Raw genomic sequence first — 18,465 nt, forward strand, 5'->3', positions numbered from 1 at the left:
ATTGCGTCCCGATTCAATACATCGTCCTCCAGCAGGCTTGTCTCCATGGGTCTATTGCTGCCTCGGGTACCTTATGGCCGTTCTGCTGTGAGTCAAAGATTTTCGAATCGGACGAAAAACTGATAGTGAATTGTAACATTCAGGGCCACCTAATGAGGATGGACCACACAAATTGCGTCCCGATTCAATACATCGTCATCCAGCAGACTTGTCTCCATGGGTCTATTGCTGCCTCGGGCACCTTATGGTCGTTCTCCCGTGAGTCTAGATTATCGAATGGGACGAAAAACTGATAGTTAATTCGAACATTCAGGGCCTCCTAATGACGATGGAACACTCAAATTGCGTCGCGATTCAATACATCGTCCTCCAGCCGACTTGTCTCCATGGGTCTATTGCTGCCTCGGGCACATTATGGCCGTTCTGCTGTGAGTCAAAGATTTTCGAATCGGACGAAAAACTGATAGTTAATTGTAACGTTCAGGGCCACCTAATGACCTCTTGTCAATAAGTCGACATTTTGCCTTTTGTATTCAATATCGATGTAATTTCTGTGTTTCATCGTTGATTTGAAGGTCCAAGGGATACAGTAATCCTGCAATGGTGTATCGGAATTTAATACTGCTGTCGTAGGGAAGGCTCAAAGCACGAAATATTAGAAGAGTTACTCCTCTTGTTAATAAGTCGACATTTTGCCTTTTGTATTCAATATCGATGCAATTTCTCTGTTTCATCGTTGATTTGAAGGTCCAAGGGATACAGTAAACCTGCAATGGTGCATCGGAATCTAATACTGCTGTCCCAGAAAAGGCTCAAAGCACGAACTATTAGAAGAGTTAGTCCTCTTGTAAATAAGTCGACATTTTGCCTTTTGTATTCAATATCGATGGAATTTCTGTGTTTCATCGTTGATTTGAAGGTCCAAGGGATACAGTAAACCTGCAATGGTGCATCGGAATCTAATACTGCTGTCCCAGGAAAGGCTCAAAGCACGAACTATTAGAAGAGTTACTCCTCTTATAAATAAGTCGTTATTTTGAATTTTGTATTCATTATCGATGCAATTTCTGTGTTTCATCTTTGATTTGAAGGTCAAAGGGATACAGTAAACCTGCAATGGTGCATCGGAATCTAATACTGCTGTCCCAGGAAAGGCTCAAAGCACGAACTATTAGAAGAGATACCCCCCTTGTAAATAAGTTGATATTTAGCATTTTGAAATCAATATCGATGCAATTACTGTGTTTCATCGTTGATTTGAAGGTCCAAGGGATACAGTAAACCTGCAATGGTGCATCGAAATCTAATACTGCTGCCCCAGGAAGGGCTCAAAACACGAACTTTTTGAAGAGTTACTCCTCTTATAAATAAGTCGACATTTTGCCTTTTGTATTCAATATCGATGCAATTTCTGTGTTTCATCGTTGATTTGAAGGTCCAAGGGATACAGTACACCTGCAATGGTGCATCGGAATCTAATACTGCTGTCCCAGGAAAGGCTCAAAGCCCGAACTATTAGAAGAGTTACTCCTCTTGCAAATAAGTCGACATTTTGCCTTTTGTATTCAATATCGATGCAATTTCTGTGTTCCATCGTTGATTTGAAGGTCCGAGAGATACATTAAACCTGCAATGGTGCATCGGAATCTAATACTGCTGTCCCAGGAAAGGCTCAAAGCACGAACTATTAGAAGAGTTACTCCTCTTGTAAATAAGTCGATATTTTGCCTTTTTTATTCAATATCGATACAATTTCTGTGTTTCATCGTTGATTTGAAGGTCCAAGGGATACAGGACACCTGCAATGGTGCATCGGAATCTAATACTGCTGTCCCAGGAAAGGCTCAAAGCACGAACTATTAGAAGAGTTACTCCTCTTGTAAATAGGTCGACATTTTGCCTTTTGTATTCAATATCGATGCAATTTCTGTGTTACATCGTTGATTTGATGGTCCAAGAGATACAGTAAACCTGCAATGGCGCATCGGAATCTAATACTGCTGTCCCAGGAAAGGCTCAAAGCACGAACTATTAGAAGAGTTACTCCTCTTGTAAGTAAGTCGACATTTTGCCTTTTGTATTCAATATCGATGCAATTTCTATGTTTCATCGTTGATTTGAAGGTCCAAGAGATACATTAAACCTGCAATGGTGCATCGGAATCTAATACTGCTGTCCCAGGAAAGGCTCAAAGCACGAACTATTAGAAGAGTTACTCCTCTTGTAAATAAGTCGACATTTTGCCTTTTGTATTCAATATTGATTCAATTTCTGTGTTTCATCGTTGATTTGAAGGTCCAAGGGATACAGTACACCTCCAATGGTGCATCGGAATCTAATACTGCTGTCCCAGTAAAGGTTCAAAGCACGAACTATTAGAAGAGTTACTCCTCTTGTAAATAAGTAGAGATTTTGCCTTTTGTATTCAATATCGATGCAATTCCTGTGTTTCATCGTTGATTTGAATGTCCAAGGGTTACAGTAAACCTGCAATGGTGCATCGGAATCTAATACTGCTGTCCCAGGAAAGGCTCAAAGCACGAACTATTAGAAGAGTTACTCCTCTTGCAAATAAGTCGAAACTTTGCCTTTTGTTTTCAATATCGATGCAATTTCTGTGTTTCATCGTTGATTTGAAGGTACGAGAGATACATTAAAACTGCAATGGTGCATCGGAATCTAATACTGCTGTCCCAGGAAAGGCTCAAAGCACGAACGATTAGAAGAGTTACTCCTCTTGTAAATAAGTCGACATTTTGCCTTTTGCATTCAATATCGATGCAATTTCTGAGCTTCATCGTTGATTGGTGGGTCCAAAGGATACAGTAAACCTGCAATGGTGCATCGGAATCTAATACCGCTGTCCCAGGAAAGGCTCAAAGCACGAACTATTAGAAGAGTTACTCCTCTTGCAAATAAGTCGACATTTTACCTTTTGTATTCAATATCGATGCAATTTCTGTGTTTCATCGTTGATTGGAAGGTCCATGGGATACAGTAAACCTGCAATGGTGCATCGGAATCTAATACTGCTGTCCCAGGAAAAGCTAAAATCACGAACTATTAGAAGAGTTACTCCTCTTGTAAATAAGTCGATATTTTGCCTTTTGTATTCAATATCGATGCAATTTCTGTGTTTCGTCGTTGATTTGAAGGACCAAGGGATACAGTAAACCTGCAAAGGTGCATCAGAATCTAATACTGCTGTCCCAGGAAAGGCTCAAATCACGAACTATTAGAAGAGTTACTCCTCTTGTCAATAAGTCGACATTTTGCCTTTTGTATTCAATATCGATGCAATTTCTGTGTTTCATCGTTGATTTGAAGGTCCAAGGGATACAGTAATCCTGCAATGGTGTATCGGAATTTAATACTGCTGTCGTAGGGAAGGCTCAAAGCACGAAATATTAGAAGAGTTACTCCTCTTGTTAATAAGTCGAAATTTTGCCTTTTGTATTCAATATCGATGCAATTTCTCTGTTTCATCGTTGATTTGAAGGTCCAAGGGATACAGTAAACCTGCAATGGTGCATCGGAATCTAATACTGCTGTCCCAGAAAAGGCTCAAAGCACGAACTATAAGAATAGTTAGTCCTCTTGTAAATAAGTCGACATTTTGCCTTTTGTATTCAATATCGATGGAATTTCTGTGTTTCATCGTTGATTTGAAGGTCCAAGGGATACAGTAAACCTGCAATGGTGCATCGGAATCTAATACTGCTGTCCCAGGAAAGGCTCAAAGCACGAACTATTAGAAGAGTTACTCCTCTTATAAATAAGTCGTTATTTTGAATTTTGTATTCATTATCGATGCAATTTCTGTGTTTCATCTTTGATTTGAAGGTCAAAGGGATACAGTAAACCTGCAATGGTGCATCGGAATCTAATAGTGCTGTCCCAGGAAAGGCTCAAAGCACGAACTATTAGAAGAGATACCCCCCTTGTAAATCAGTTGATATTTAGCATTTTGAATTCAATATCGATGCAATTTCTGTGTTTCATCGTTGATTTGAAGGTCCAAGGGATACAGTAAATCTGCAATGGTGCATCGAAATCTAATACTGCTGCCCCAGGAAGGGCTCAAAACACGAACTATTAGAAGAGTTACTCCTCTTATAAATAAGTCGACATTTTGCCTTTTGTAATCAATATCGATGCAATTTCTGTGTTGCATCGTTGATTTGAAGGTCCAAGGGATACAGTACACGTGCAATGGTGCATCGGAATCTAATACTGCTGTCCCAGGAAAGGCTCAAAGCCCGAACTATTAGAAGAGTTACTCCTCTTGCAAATAAGTCGACATTTTGCCTTTTGTATTCAATATCGATGCAATTTCTGTGTTCCATCGTTGATTTGTAGGTCCGAGAGATACATTAAACCTGCAATGGTGCATCGGAATCTAATACTGCTGTCCCAGGAAAGGCTCAAAGCACGAACTATTAGAAGAGTTACTCCTCTTGTAAATAAGTCGACATTTTGCCTTTTGTATTCAATATCGATACAATTTCTGTGTTTCAACGTTGATTTGAAGGTCCAAGGGATACAGGACACCTGCAATGGTGCATCGGAATCTAATACTGCTGTCCCAGGAAAGGCTCAAAGCACGAACTATTAGAAGAATTACTCCTCTTGTAAATAGGTCGACATTTTGCCTTTTGTATTCAATATCGATGCAATTTCTGTGTTACATCGTTGATTTGATGGTCCAAGAGATACAGTAAACCTGCAATGGCGCATCGGAATCTAATACTGCTGTCCCAGGAAAGGCTCAAAGCACGAACTATTAGAAGAGTTACTCCTCTTGTAAGTAAGTCGACATTTTGCCTTTTGTATTCAATATCGATGCAATTTTTGTGTTTCATCGTTGATTTGAAGGTCCAAGGCATACAGTAAACCTGCAATGGTGCATCGGAATCTAATACTGCTGTCCCAGGAAAGGCTCAAAAGACGAACTATTAGAAGAGTTACTCCTCTCATAAATAAGTCAAAATTTTCCGTTTTATATTCAATATCGATGCAATTTCTGTGTTTCATCGTTGATTTGAAAATCCACGGGATACAGTAAACCTGCAATGGTGCATCGGAATCTAATACTGCTGTCCCAGGAAAGGCTCAAAGCACGAACTATTAGAAGAGTTACCCCTCTTGAAAATAATTCGTCATTTTGCCTTTTGTATTCTATATGGATGCAATTTCTGTGTTTAATCGTTGATTTGAAGGTCCAAGGGATACAGTAAACCTGCAATTGTGCATCGGAATCTAATACTGCTGTCCCAGTAAAGGTTCAAAGCACGAACTATTAGAAGAGTTACTCCTCTTATAAATAAGTCGACATTTTGCCTTTTGTAATCAATATCGATGCAATTTCTGTGTTTCATCGTTGATTTGAAGGTCCAAGGGATACAGTAAACCTGCAATGGTGCATCGGAATCTAATACTGCTGTCCCAGGAAAGGCTCAAAGCACGAACTATTAGAAGAGTTACTCCTCTTATAGATAAGTCGTTATTTTGAATTTTGTATTCATTATCGATGCAATTTCTGTGTTTCATCTTTGATTTGAAGGTCAAAGGGATACAGTAAACCTGCAATGGTGCATCGGAATCTAATACTGCTGTCCCAGGAAAGGCTCAAAGCACGAACTATTAGAAGAGATACCCCCCTTGTAAATCAGTTGATATTTAGCATTTTGAATTCAATATCGATGCAATTTCTGTGTTTCATCGTTGATTTGAAGGTCCAAGGGATACAGTAAACCTGCAATGGTGCATCGAAATCTAATACTGCTGCCCCAGGAAGGGCTCAAAACACGAACTATTAGAAGAGTTACTCCTCTTATAAATAAGTCGACATTTTGCCTTTTGTAATCAATATCGATGCAATTTCTGTGTTTCATCGTTGATTTGAAGGTCCAAGGGATACAGTACACGTGCAATGGTGCATCGGAATCTAATACTGCTGTCCCAGGAAAGGCTCAAAGCCCGAACTATTAGAAGAGTTACTCCTCTTGCAAATAAGTCGACATTTTGCCTTTTGTATTCAATATCGATGCAATTTCTGTGTTCCATCATTGATTTGAAGGTCCGAGAGATACATTAAACCTGCAATGGTGCATCGGAATCTAATACTGCTGTCCCAGGAAAGGCTCAAAGCACGAACTATTAGAAGACTTATTCCTCTTGTAAATAAGTCGACATTTTGCCTTTTGTATTCAATATCGATACAATTTCTGTGTTTCAACGTTGATTTGAAGGTCCAAGGGTTACAGTAAACCTGCAATGGTGCATCGGAATCTAATACTGCTGTCCCAGGAAAGGCTCAAAGCACGAACTATTAGAAGAGTTACTCCTCTTGCAAATAAGTCGAAACTTTGCCTTTTGTTTTCAATATCGATGCAATTTCTGTGTTTCATCGTTGATTTGCAGGTACGAGAGATACATTAAAACTGCAATGGTGCATCGGAATCTAATACTGCTGTCCCAGGAAAGGCTCAAAGCACGAACGATTAGAAGAGTTACTCCTCTTGTAAATAAGTCGACATTTTGCCTTTTGTATTCAATATCGATGCAATTTCTGAGCTTCATCGTTGATTGGTGGGTCCAAAGGATACAGTAAACCTGCAATGGTGCATCGGAATCTAATACTGCTGTCCCAGGAAAGGCTCAAAGCACGAACTATTAGAAGAGTTACTCCTCTTGCAAATAAGTCGACATTTTACCTTTTGTATTCAATATCGATGCAATTTCTGTGTTTCATCGTTGATTGGAAGGTCCATGGGATACAGTAAACCTGCAATGGTGCATCGGAATCTAATACTGCTGTCCCAGGAAAAGCTAAAATCACGAACTATTAGAAGAGTTACTCCTCTTGTAAATAAGTCGACATTTTGCCTTTTGTATTCAATATCGATGCAATTTCTGTGTTTCGTCGTTGATTTGAAGGACCAAGGGATACAGTAAACCTGCAAAGGTGCATCAGAATCTAATACTGCTGTCCCAAGAAAGGCTCAAATCACGAACTATTAGAAGAGTTACTCCTCTTGTCAATAAGTCGACATTTTGCCTTTTGTATTCAATATCGATGCAATTTCTGTGTTTCATCGTTGATTTGAAGGTCCAAGGGATACAGTAATCCTGCAATGGTGTATCGGAATTTAATACTGCTGTCGTAGGGAAGGCTCAAAGCACGAAATATTAGAAGAGTTACTCCTCTTGTTAATAAGTCGAAATTTTGCCTTTTGTATTCAATATCGATGCAATTTCTCTGTTTCATCGTTGATTTGAAGGTCCAAGGGATACAGTAAACCTGCAATGGTGCATCGGAATCTAATACTGCTGTCCCAGAAAAGGCTCAAAGCACGAACTATAAGAATAGTTAGTCCTCTTGTAAATAAGTCGACATTTTGCCTTTTGTATTCAATATCGATGGAATTTCTGTGTTTCATCGTTGATTTGAAGGTCCAAGGGATACAGTAAACCTGCAATGGTGCATCGGAATCTAATACTGCTGTCCCAGGAAAGGCTCAAAGCTCGAACTATTAGAAGAGTTACTCCTCTTATAAATAAGTCGTTATTTTGAATTTTGTATTCATTATCGATGCAATTTCTGTGTTTCATCTTTGATTTGAAGGTCAAAGGGATACAGTAAACCTGCAATGGTGCATCGGAATCTAATACTTCTGTCCCAGGAAAGGCTCAAAGCACGAACTATTAGAAGAGATACCCCCCTTGTAAATCAGTTGATATTTAGCATTTTGAATTCAATATCGATGCAATTTCTGTGTTTCATCGTTGATTTGAAGGTCCAAGGGATACAGTAAACCTGCAATGGTGCATCGAAATCTAATACTGCTGCCCCAGGAAGGGCTCAAAACACGAACTATTAGAAGAGTTACTCCTCTTATAAATAAGTCGACATTTTGCCTTTTGTAATCAATATCGATGCAATTTCTGTGTTGCATCGTTGATTTGAAGGTCCAAGGGATACAGTACACGTGCAATGGTGCATCGGAATCTAATACTGCTGTCCCAGGAAAGGCTCAAAGCCCGAACTATTAGAAGAGTTACTCCTCTTGCAAATAAGTCGACATTTTGCCTTTTGTATTCAATATCGATGCAATTTCTGTGTTCCATCGTTGATTTGTAGGTCCGAGAGATACATTAAACCTGCAATGGTGCATCGGAATCTAATACTGCTGTCCCAGGAAAGGCTCAAGGCACGAACTATTAGAAGAGTTACTCCTCTTGTAAATAAGTCGACATTTTGCCTTTTGTATTCAATATCGATACAATTTCTGTGTTTCAACGTTGATTTGAAGGTCCAAGGGATACAGGACACCTGCAATGGTGCATCGGAATCTAATACTGCTGTCCCAGGAAAGGCTCAAAGCACGAACTATTAGAAGAATTACTCCTCTTGTAAATAGGTCGACATTTTGCCTTTTGTATTCAATATCGATGCAATTTCTGTGTTACATCGTTGATTTGATGGTCCAAGAGATACAGTAAACCTGCAATGGCGCATCGGAATCTAATACTGCTGTCCCAGGAAAGGCTCAAAGCACGAACTATTAGAAGAGTTACTCCTCTTGTAAGTAAGTCGACATTTTGCCTTTTGTATTCAATATCGATGCAATTTTTGTGTTTCATCGTTGATTTGAAGGTCCAAGGCATACAGTAAACCTGCAATGGTGTATCGGAATCTAATACTGCTGTCCCAGGAAAGGCTCAAAAGACGAACTATTAGAAGAGTTACTCCTCTCATAAATAAGTCAAAATTTTCCGTTTTATATTCAATATCGATGCAATTTCTGTGTTTCATCGTTGATTTGAAAATCCACGGGATACAGTAAACCTGCAATGGTGCATCGGAATCTAATACTGCTGTCCCAGGAAAGGCTCAAAGCACGAACTATTAGAAGAGTTACCCCTCTTGAAAATAATTCGTCATTTTGCCTTTTGTATTCTATATGGATGCAATTTCTGTGTTTAATCGTTGATTTGAAGGTCCAAGGGATACAGTAAACCTGCAATTGTGCATCGGAATCTAATACTGCTGTCCCAGTAAAGGTTCAAAGCACGAACTATTAGAAGAGTTACTCCTCTTATAAATAAGTCGACATTTTGCCTTTTGTAATCAATATCGATGCAATTTCTGTGTTTCATCGTTGATTTGAAGGTCCAAGGGATACAGTAAACCTGCAATGGTGCATCGGAATCTAATACTGCTGTTCCAGGAAAGGCTCAAAGCACGAACTATTAGAAGAGTTACTCCTCTTATAGATAAGTCGTTATTTTGAATTTTGTATTCATTATCGATGCAATTTCTGTGTTTCATCTTTGATTTGAAGGTCAAAGGGATACAGTAAACCTGCAATGGTGCATCGGAATCTAATACTGCTGTCCCAGGAAAGGCTCAAAGCACGAACTATTAGAAGAGATACCCCCCTTGTAAATCAGTTGATATTTAGCATTTTGAATTCAATATCGATGCAATTTCTGTGTTTCATCGTTGATTTGAAGGTCCAAGGGATACAGTAAACCTGCAATGGTGCATCGAAATCTAATACTGCTGCCCCAGGAAGGGCTCAAAACACGAACTATTAGAAGAGTTACTCCTCTTATAAATAAGTCGACATTTTGCCTTTTGTAATCAATATCGATGCAATTTCTGTGTTTCATCGTTGATTTGAAGGTCCAAGGGATACAGTACACGTGCAATGGTGCATCGGAATCTAATACTGCTGTCCCAGGAAAGGCTCAAAGCCCGAACTATTAGAAGAGTTACTCCTCTTGCAAATAAGTCGACATTTTGCCTTTTGTATTCAATATCGATGCAATTTCTGTGTTCCATCATTGATTTGAAGGTCCGAGAGATACATTAAACCTGCAATGGTGCATCGGAATCTAATACTGCTGTCCCAGGAAAGGCTCAAAGCACGAACTATTAGAAGACTTATTCCTCTTGTAAATAAGTCGACATTTTGCCTTTTGTATTCAATATCGATACAATTTCTGTGTTTCAACGTTGATTTGAAGGTCCAAGGGATACAGGGCACCTGCAATGGTGCATCGGAATCTAATACTGCTGTCCCAGGAAAGGCTCAAAGCACGAACTATTAGAAGAGTTACTCGTCTTGTAAATAGGTCGACATTTTGCCTTTTGTATTCAATATCGATGCAATTTCTGTGTTACATCGTTGATTTGATGGTCCAAGAGATACAGTAAACCTGCAATGGCGCATCGGAATCTAATACTGCTGTCCCAGGAAAGGCTCAAAGCACGAACTATTAGAAGAGTTACTCCTCTTGTAAGTAAGTCGACATTTTGCCTTTTGTATTCAATATCGATGCAATTTTTGTGTTTCATCGTTGATTTGAAGGTCCAAGGCATACAGTAAACCTGCAATGGTGCATCGGAATCTAATACTGCTGTCCCAGGAAAGGCTCAAAAGACGAACTATTAGAAGAGTTACTCCTCTCATAAATAAGTCAAAATTTTCCGTTTTATATTCAATATCGATGCAATTTCTGTGTTTCATCGTTGATTTGAAAATCCACGGGATACAGTAAACCTGCAATGGTGCATCGGAATCTAATACTGCTGTCCCAGGAAAGGCTCAAAGCACGAACTATTAGAAGAGTTACCCCTCTTGAAAATAAGTCGTCATTTTGCCTTTTGTATTCTATATGGATGCAATTTCTGTGTTTAATCGTTGATTTGAAGGTCCAAGGGATACAGTAAACCTGCAATTGTGCATCGGAATCTAATACTGCTGTCCCAGGAAAGGCTAAAATCACGAACTATTAGAAGAGTTACTCCTCTTGTAAATAAGTCGACATTTTGCCTTTTGTATTCAATATCGATGCAATTTCTGTCTTTCGTCGTTGATTTGAAGGTCCAAGGGATACAGTAAACCTGCAAAGGTGCATCGGAATCTAATACTGCTGTCCCAGGAAAGGCTCAAAGCACGAACTATTAGAGGAGTTACTCCTCTTGTAAATAAGTCGAAATTTTGCATTTTGTATTCAATATCGATGCAATTTCTGTGTTTCATCGTTGATTTGAAGGTCCAAGGGATACAGTAATCCTGCAATGGTGTATCGGAATTTAATACTGCTGTCCTAGGGAAGGCTCAAAGCACGAAATATTAGATGAGTTACTCCTCTTGTTAATAAGTCGACATTTTGCCTTTTGTATTCAATATCGATGCAATTTCTGTGTTTCATCGTTGATTTGAAGGTCCAAGGGATACAGTAAACCTGCAATGGTGCATCGGAATCTAAAACTGCTGTCCCAGAAAAGGCTGAAAGCACGAACTATTAGAAGAGTTACTCCTCATGTAAATAAGTCGACATTTTGCCTTTTGTATTCAATATCGATGCAATTTCTGTGTTTCATCTTTGATTTGAAGGTCCAATGGATACAGTTAACCTGCAATGGTGCATCGGAATCTAATACTGCTGTCCCAGGAAAGGCTTAAAGCACGAACAATTAGAAGAGTTACTCCTCTTGTAAATAAGTCGACATTTAGCATTTTGTATTCAATATCGATGCAATTTCTGTGTTTCATCGTTGATTTGAAGGTACGAGAGATACATTAAACCTGCAATGGTGCATCGGAATCTAATACTGCTGTCCCAGGAAAGGCTCAAAGCACGAACTATTAGAAGAGTTACTCCTCTTGTAAATAAGTCGACAGTTTGCCTTTTGTATTCAATATCGATACAATTTCTGTGTTTCATCGTTGATTTGAAGGTCCAAGGGATACAGGACACCTGCAATGGTGCATCGGAATCTAATACTGCTGTCCCAGGAAAGGCTCAAAGCACGAACTATTAGAAGAGTTACTCCTCTTGTAAATAGGTCGACATTTTGCCTTTTGTATTCAATATCGATGCAATTTCTGTGTTACATCGTTGATTTGATGGTCCAAGAGATACAGTAAACCTGCAATGGCGCATCGGAATCTAATACTGCTGTCCCAGGAAAGGCTCAAAGCACGAACTATTAGAAGAGTTACTCCTCTTGTAAGTAAGTCGACATTTTGCCTTTTGTATTCAATATCGATGCAATTTCTGTGTTTCATCGTTGATTTGAAGGTCCAAGGGATACAGTAAACCTGCAATGGTGCTTCGGAATCTAATACTGCTGCCCTAGGAAAGGCTCAAAGCACGAACTATTAGAAGAGTTACTCCTCTTGAAAATAAGTCGAAATTTTGCATTTTGTATTCAATATCGATGCAATTTCTGTGTTCCATCGTTGATTTGAAGGTCCGAGAGATACATTAAACCTGCAATGGTGCATCGGAATCTAATACTGCTGTCCCAGGAAAGGCTCAAAGCACGAACTATTAGAAGAGTTACTCCTCTTGTAAATAAGTTTACTTTTTGCCTTTTGTATTCAATATCGATGCAATTTCTGTGTTTCATCGTTGATTTGAAGGTCCAAGGGATACAGTACACCTGCAATGGTGCATCGGAATCTAATACTGCTGTCCCAGGAAAGGCTCAAAGCACGAACTATTAGACGAGTAACTCCTCTTGTAAGTAAGTCGACATTTTGCCTTTTGTATTCAATATCGATGCAATTTCTGTGTTTCATCGTTGATTTGAAGGTGCAAGAGATACATTAAACCTGCAATGGTGCATCGGAATCTAATACAGCTGTCCCAGGAAAATCTAAAAGCACGAACTATTAGAAAAGTAACTCCTCTTGTAAATAAGTCGACATTTTGCCTTTTGTTTTCAATATCGATGCAATTTTTGTGTTTCATCGTTGATTTGAAGGTCCAAGGCATACAGTAAACCTGCAATGGTGCATCGGAATCTAATACTGCTGTCCCAGGAAAGGCTCAAAAGACGAACTATTAGAAGAGTTACTCCTCTTATAAATAAGTCAAAATTTTCCGTTTTATATTCAATATCGATGCAATTTCTGTGTTTCATCGTTGATTTGAAAATCCACGGGATACAGTAAACCTGCAATGGTGCATCGGAATCTAATACTGCTGTCCCAGGAAAGGCTCAAAGCACGAACTATTATTAGAGTTACCCCTCTTGAAAATAAGTCGTCATTTTGCCTTTTGTATTCTATATGGATGCAAGTTCTGTGTTTAATCGTTGATTTGAAGGTCCAAGGGATACAGTAAACCTGCAATGGTGCATCGGAATCTAATACTGCTGTCCCAGTAAAGGTTCAAAGCACGAACTATTAGAAGAGTTACTCCTCTTGTAAATAAGTCGAGATTTTGCCTTTTGTATTCAATATCGATGCAATTCCTGTTTTTCATCGTTGATTTGAATGTCCAAGGGTTACAGTAAACCTACAATGGTGCATCGGAATCTAATACTGCGGTCCCAGGAAAGGCTCAAAGCACGAACTATTAGAAGAGTTACTCCTCTTGCAAATAAGTCGACATTTTGCCTTTTGTATTCAATATCGATGCAATTTCTGTGTTTCATCGTTGATTGGTAGGTCCAAGGGATACAGTAAACCTGCAATGGTGCATCGGAATCTAATACTGCTGTCCCAGGAAAGGCTAAAATCACGAACTATTAGAAGAGTTACTCCTCTTGTAAATAAGTTTACTTTTTGCCTTTTGTATTCAATATCGATGCAATTTCTGTGTTTCGTCGTTGATTTGAAGGTCCAAGGGATACAGTAAACCTGCAAAGGTGCATCGGAATCTAATACAGCTGTCCCAGGAAAGGCTCAAAGCACGAACTATTAGAGGAGTTACTCCTCTTGTAAATAAGTCGAAATTTTGCATTTTGTATTCAATATCGATGCAATTTCTGTGTTTCATCGTTGATTTGAAGGTCCAAGGGATACAGTAATCCTGCAATGGTGTATCGGAATTTAATACTGCTGTCCTAGGGAAGGCTCAAAGCACGAAATATTAGAAGAGTTACTCCTCTTGTTAATAAGTCGACATTTTGCCTTTTGTATTCAATATCGATGCAATTTCTGTGTTTCATCGTTGATTTGAAGGTCCAAGGGATACAGTAAACCTGCAATGGTGCATCGGAATCTAAAACTGCTGTCCCAGAAAAGGCTCAAAGCACGAACTATTAGAAGAGTTACTCCTCATGTAAATAAGTCGACATTTTGCCTTTTGTATTCAATATCGATGCAATTTCTGTGTTTCATCTTTGATTTGAAGGTCCAATGGATACAGTTAACCTGCAATGGTGCATCGGAATCTAATACTGCTGTCCCAGGAAAGGCTTAAATCACGAACAATTAGAAGAGTTACTCCTCTTGTAAATAAGTCGACATTTAGCATTTTGTATTCAATATCGATGCAATTTCTGTGTTTCATCGTTGATTTGAAGGTACGAGAGATACATTAAACCTGCAATGGTGCATCGGAATCTAATACTGCTGTCCCAGGAAAGGCTCAAAGCTCAAACTATTAGAAGAGTTACTCCTCTTGTAAATAAGTCGCCATTTTGCCTTTTGTATTCAATATCGATGCAATTTCTGTGTTTCATTGTTGATTGGTAGGTCCAAGGGATACAGTAAGCCTGCAATGGTGCATCGGAATCTAATTCTGCTGTCCCAGGAAAGGCTAAAATCACGAACCATTAGAAGAGTTACTCCTCTTGTAAACAAGTCGACATTTTGCCTTTTGTATTCAATATCGATTCAATTTCTGTGTTTCGTCGTTGATTTGAAGGTCCAACGGATACAGTAAACCTGCAAAGGTGCATCAGAATCTAATACTGCTGTCCCAGGAAAGGCTCAAACACGAAATATTAGAAGAGTTACTCCTCTTGTAAATAAGTCGGCATTTAGCTTTTTGTATTCAATATCGATGCAATTTCTGTGTTTCATCGTTGATTTGAAGGTCCAAGGGATACAGTAATCCTGCAGTGGTGTATCGGAATTTAATACTGCTGTCGTAGGGAAGGCTCAAAGCACGAAATATTAGAAGAGTTACTCCTCATTGTTAATAAGTCGACATTTTGACTTTTGTATTCAATATCGTTGCAATTTCTGTGTTTCATCGTTGATTTGAAGGTCCAAGGGATACAGTAAACCTGCAATGGTGCATCGGAATCTAATACTGTTGTCCCAGAAAAGGCTCAAAGCACGAACTATTAGAAGAGTTACTCCTCTTGTAAATAAGACGACATTTTGCCTTTTGTATTCAATATCGATGGAATTTCTGTGTTTCATCGTTGATTTGAAGGTCCAAGGGATACAGTAAACCTGTAATGGTGCATCGGAATCTAATACTGCTGTCCCAGGAAAGGCTCAAAGCACGAACTATTAGAAGAGTTACTCCTCTTATAAATAAGTTGTTATTTTGAATTTTGTATTCATTATCGATGCAATTTCTGTGTTTCATCTTTGATTTGAAGGTCCAAGGGATACAGTAAACCTGCAATGGTGCATCGGAATCTAATACTGCTGTCCCAGGAAAGGCTCAAAGCACGAACTATTAGAAGAGTTACTCCTCTTGTAAATAAGTCGACATTTTGCCTTTTGTATTCAATATCGATGCAATTTCTGTGTTTCATCGTTGTTTGGAAGGTCCAAGGGATACAGTAAACCTGCAATGGTGCATCGGAATCTAATACTGCTGTCCCAGGAAAGGTTCAAAGCACGAACTATTATATGAGTTACTCCTCTTATAAATAAGTCGACATTTTTGCTTTTGTATTCAATATCGATGCAATTTCTGTGTTTCATCGATGATTTAAAGGTCCAAGGGATACAGTAAACCTGCAATGGTGCATCGGAATCTAATACTGCTGTCCCAGGAAAGGCTCAAAACACGAACTATTAGAAGAGTTAATCCTCTTGTAAATAAGTCGACATTTTCCCTTTTGTATTCAATATCGATTTAATTTCTGTGTTTCATCGTTGATTTGAACGTCCAAGGGATACAGTAAACCTGCAATGGTGCATCGGAATCTAATACTGCTGTCCCAGGAAAGGCTCAAAGCACGAACTGTTAGAAGACATACTCCTCTTGCAAATAAGTCGACATTTTGTCTTTTGTATTCAATATCGATGCAATTTCTGTGTTTCATCGGTGGTTTGAAGGTACGAGAGATACAGTAAACCTGCAATGGTGCCTCGGAATCTAATACTGCTGTCCCAGGAAAGGCTTAAAGCACGAACTATTAGAAGAGTTTATCCTCTTGCAAATAAGTCGACATTTTGCCTTTTGTATTCAATATCGATGCAATTTCTGTGTTTCATCGTTGATTTGAAGGTCCATGGGATACAGTAAACCTGCAATGGTGCATCGGAATCTAATACTGCTGTCCCAGTAAATGTTCAAAGCACGAACTATTAAAAGAGTTACTCCTCTTGTAAATAAGTCGAAATTTTGCCTTTTGTATTCAATATCGATGCAATTTCTGTGTTCCATCGTTGATTTGAAGGTACGAGAGATACAGTAAACCTGCAATGGTGCATCGGAAATTAATACTGCTGTCCCAGAAAAGGTTCAATGCACGAACTATTAGAAGAGTTACTCCTATTATAAACAAGTCGACATTTTGTCTTTTGTATTCAATATCGATGCAATTTCTGTGTTTCATCGTTGATTTGAAGGTCCAAGGGATACAGTAAACCTGCAATGGTGCCTCCGAATCTAATACTGCTGTCCCAGGAAAGGCTCAATGCACGAACTAATAGAAGAGTTAATCCTCTTGTAAATAAGTCGACATTTTGCCTTTTGTATTCAATATCGATGCAATTTCTGTGTTTCATCGTTGATTTGAAGGTCCATGGGATACAGTGAACCTGCAATGGTGCATCGGAATCTAATACTGCTGTCCCAGTAAATGTTCAAAGCACGAACTATTAGAAGAGTTACTCCTCTTGTAAATAAGTCGACATTTTGCCTTTTGTATTCAATATCGATGGAATTTCTGTATTTCATCGTTGTTTTTAAGGTCCAAGGGATACAGTAAACCTGCAATGGTGCATCGGAATCTAATACTGCTGTCCCAGGAAAGGCTCAAAACACGAACTATTAGAAGAGTTACTCCTCTTATAAATAAGTCGTTATTTTGAATTTTGTATTCATTATCGATGCAATTCCTGTGTTTCATCTTTGATTTGAAGGTCCGAGTGATACATTAAACCTGCAATGGTGCATCGGAATCTAATACTGCTTTCCCAGGAAAGGCTCAAAGCACGAAATTGTAGAAGAGTTACTCCTCTTGTAAATAAGTCGACATTTTGCCTTTTGTATTCAATATCGATGCAATTTCTGTGTTTCATCGTTGATTTGAAGGTCCAAGGGATACAGTACACCTGCAATGGTGCATCGGAATCTAATACTGCTGACCTACGAAAGGCTCAAAGCACGAACTATTAGATGAGTTACTCCTCTTGTAAGTAAGTCGACATTTTGCCTTTTGTGTTCAATATCGATGCAATTTCTGTGTTTCATCGTTGATTTGAAGGTCCAGCAGATACATTAAACCTGAAATGGTGCATTGGAATGTAATACTGCTGTCCCAGGAAAGGCTAAAAGCACGAACTATTAGAAGAGATACTCCTCTTGTAAATAAGTCGATGTTTTGCCTTTTGTATCCAATATCGATGCAATTTCTGTGTTTCATCGTTGATTTGAATGTCCAAGGGTTACAGTAAACCTGCAATGGTGCATCGGAATCTAATACTGCTGTCCCAGGAAAGGCTCAAAGTACGAACTATTAGAAGACATACTCCTCTTGCAAATAAGTCGACATTTTGTATTTTGTATTCAATATCGATGCAATTTCTGTGTTTCATCGTTGGTTTGAAGGTACGAGAGATACAGTAAACCTGCAATGGTGCCTCGGAATCTAATACTGCTGTCCCAGGAAAGGCTTAAAGCACGAACTATTAGAAGAGTTTCTCCTCTTGCAAATAAGTCGACATTTTGCCTTTTGTATTCAATATCGATGCAATTTCTGTGTTTCATCGTTGATTTGAAGGTACGAGAGATACAGTAAACCTGCAATGGTGCATCGGAATCTAATACTGCAGTCCCAGGAAAGGTTCAATGCACGAACTATTAGAAGAGTTACTCCTATAATAAATAAGTCGACATTTTGTTTTTTGTATTCAATATCGATGCAATTTCTGTGTTTCATCGTTGATTTGAAGGTCCAAGGGATACAGTAAACCTGCAATGGTGCCTCGGAATCTAATACTGCTGTCCCAGGAAAGGCTCAAAGCACGAAATATTAGAAGAGTTACTCCTCTTGTAAATAACTCGACATTTTCCCTTTTGTATTCAATATCGATGCAATTTCTGTGTTTCATCGTTGATTTGAAAATCCACGGGATACAGTAAACCTGCAATGGTGCATCGGAATCTAATACTGCTGTCCCAGGAAAGGTTCAAAGCACGAACTATTAGAAGAGTTACCCCTCTTGAAAATAAGTCGTCATTTTGCCTTTTGTATTCTATATGGATGCAATTTCTGTGTTTAATCGTTGATTTGAAGGT

Source organism: Schistocerca cancellata, chromosome 8 (assembly GCF_023864275.1).
Source record: "Schistocerca cancellata isolate TAMUIC-IGC-003103 chromosome 8, iqSchCanc2.1, whole genome shotgun sequence".
NCBI lineage: Eukaryota > Metazoa > Arthropoda > Insecta > Orthoptera > Acrididae > Schistocerca > Schistocerca cancellata.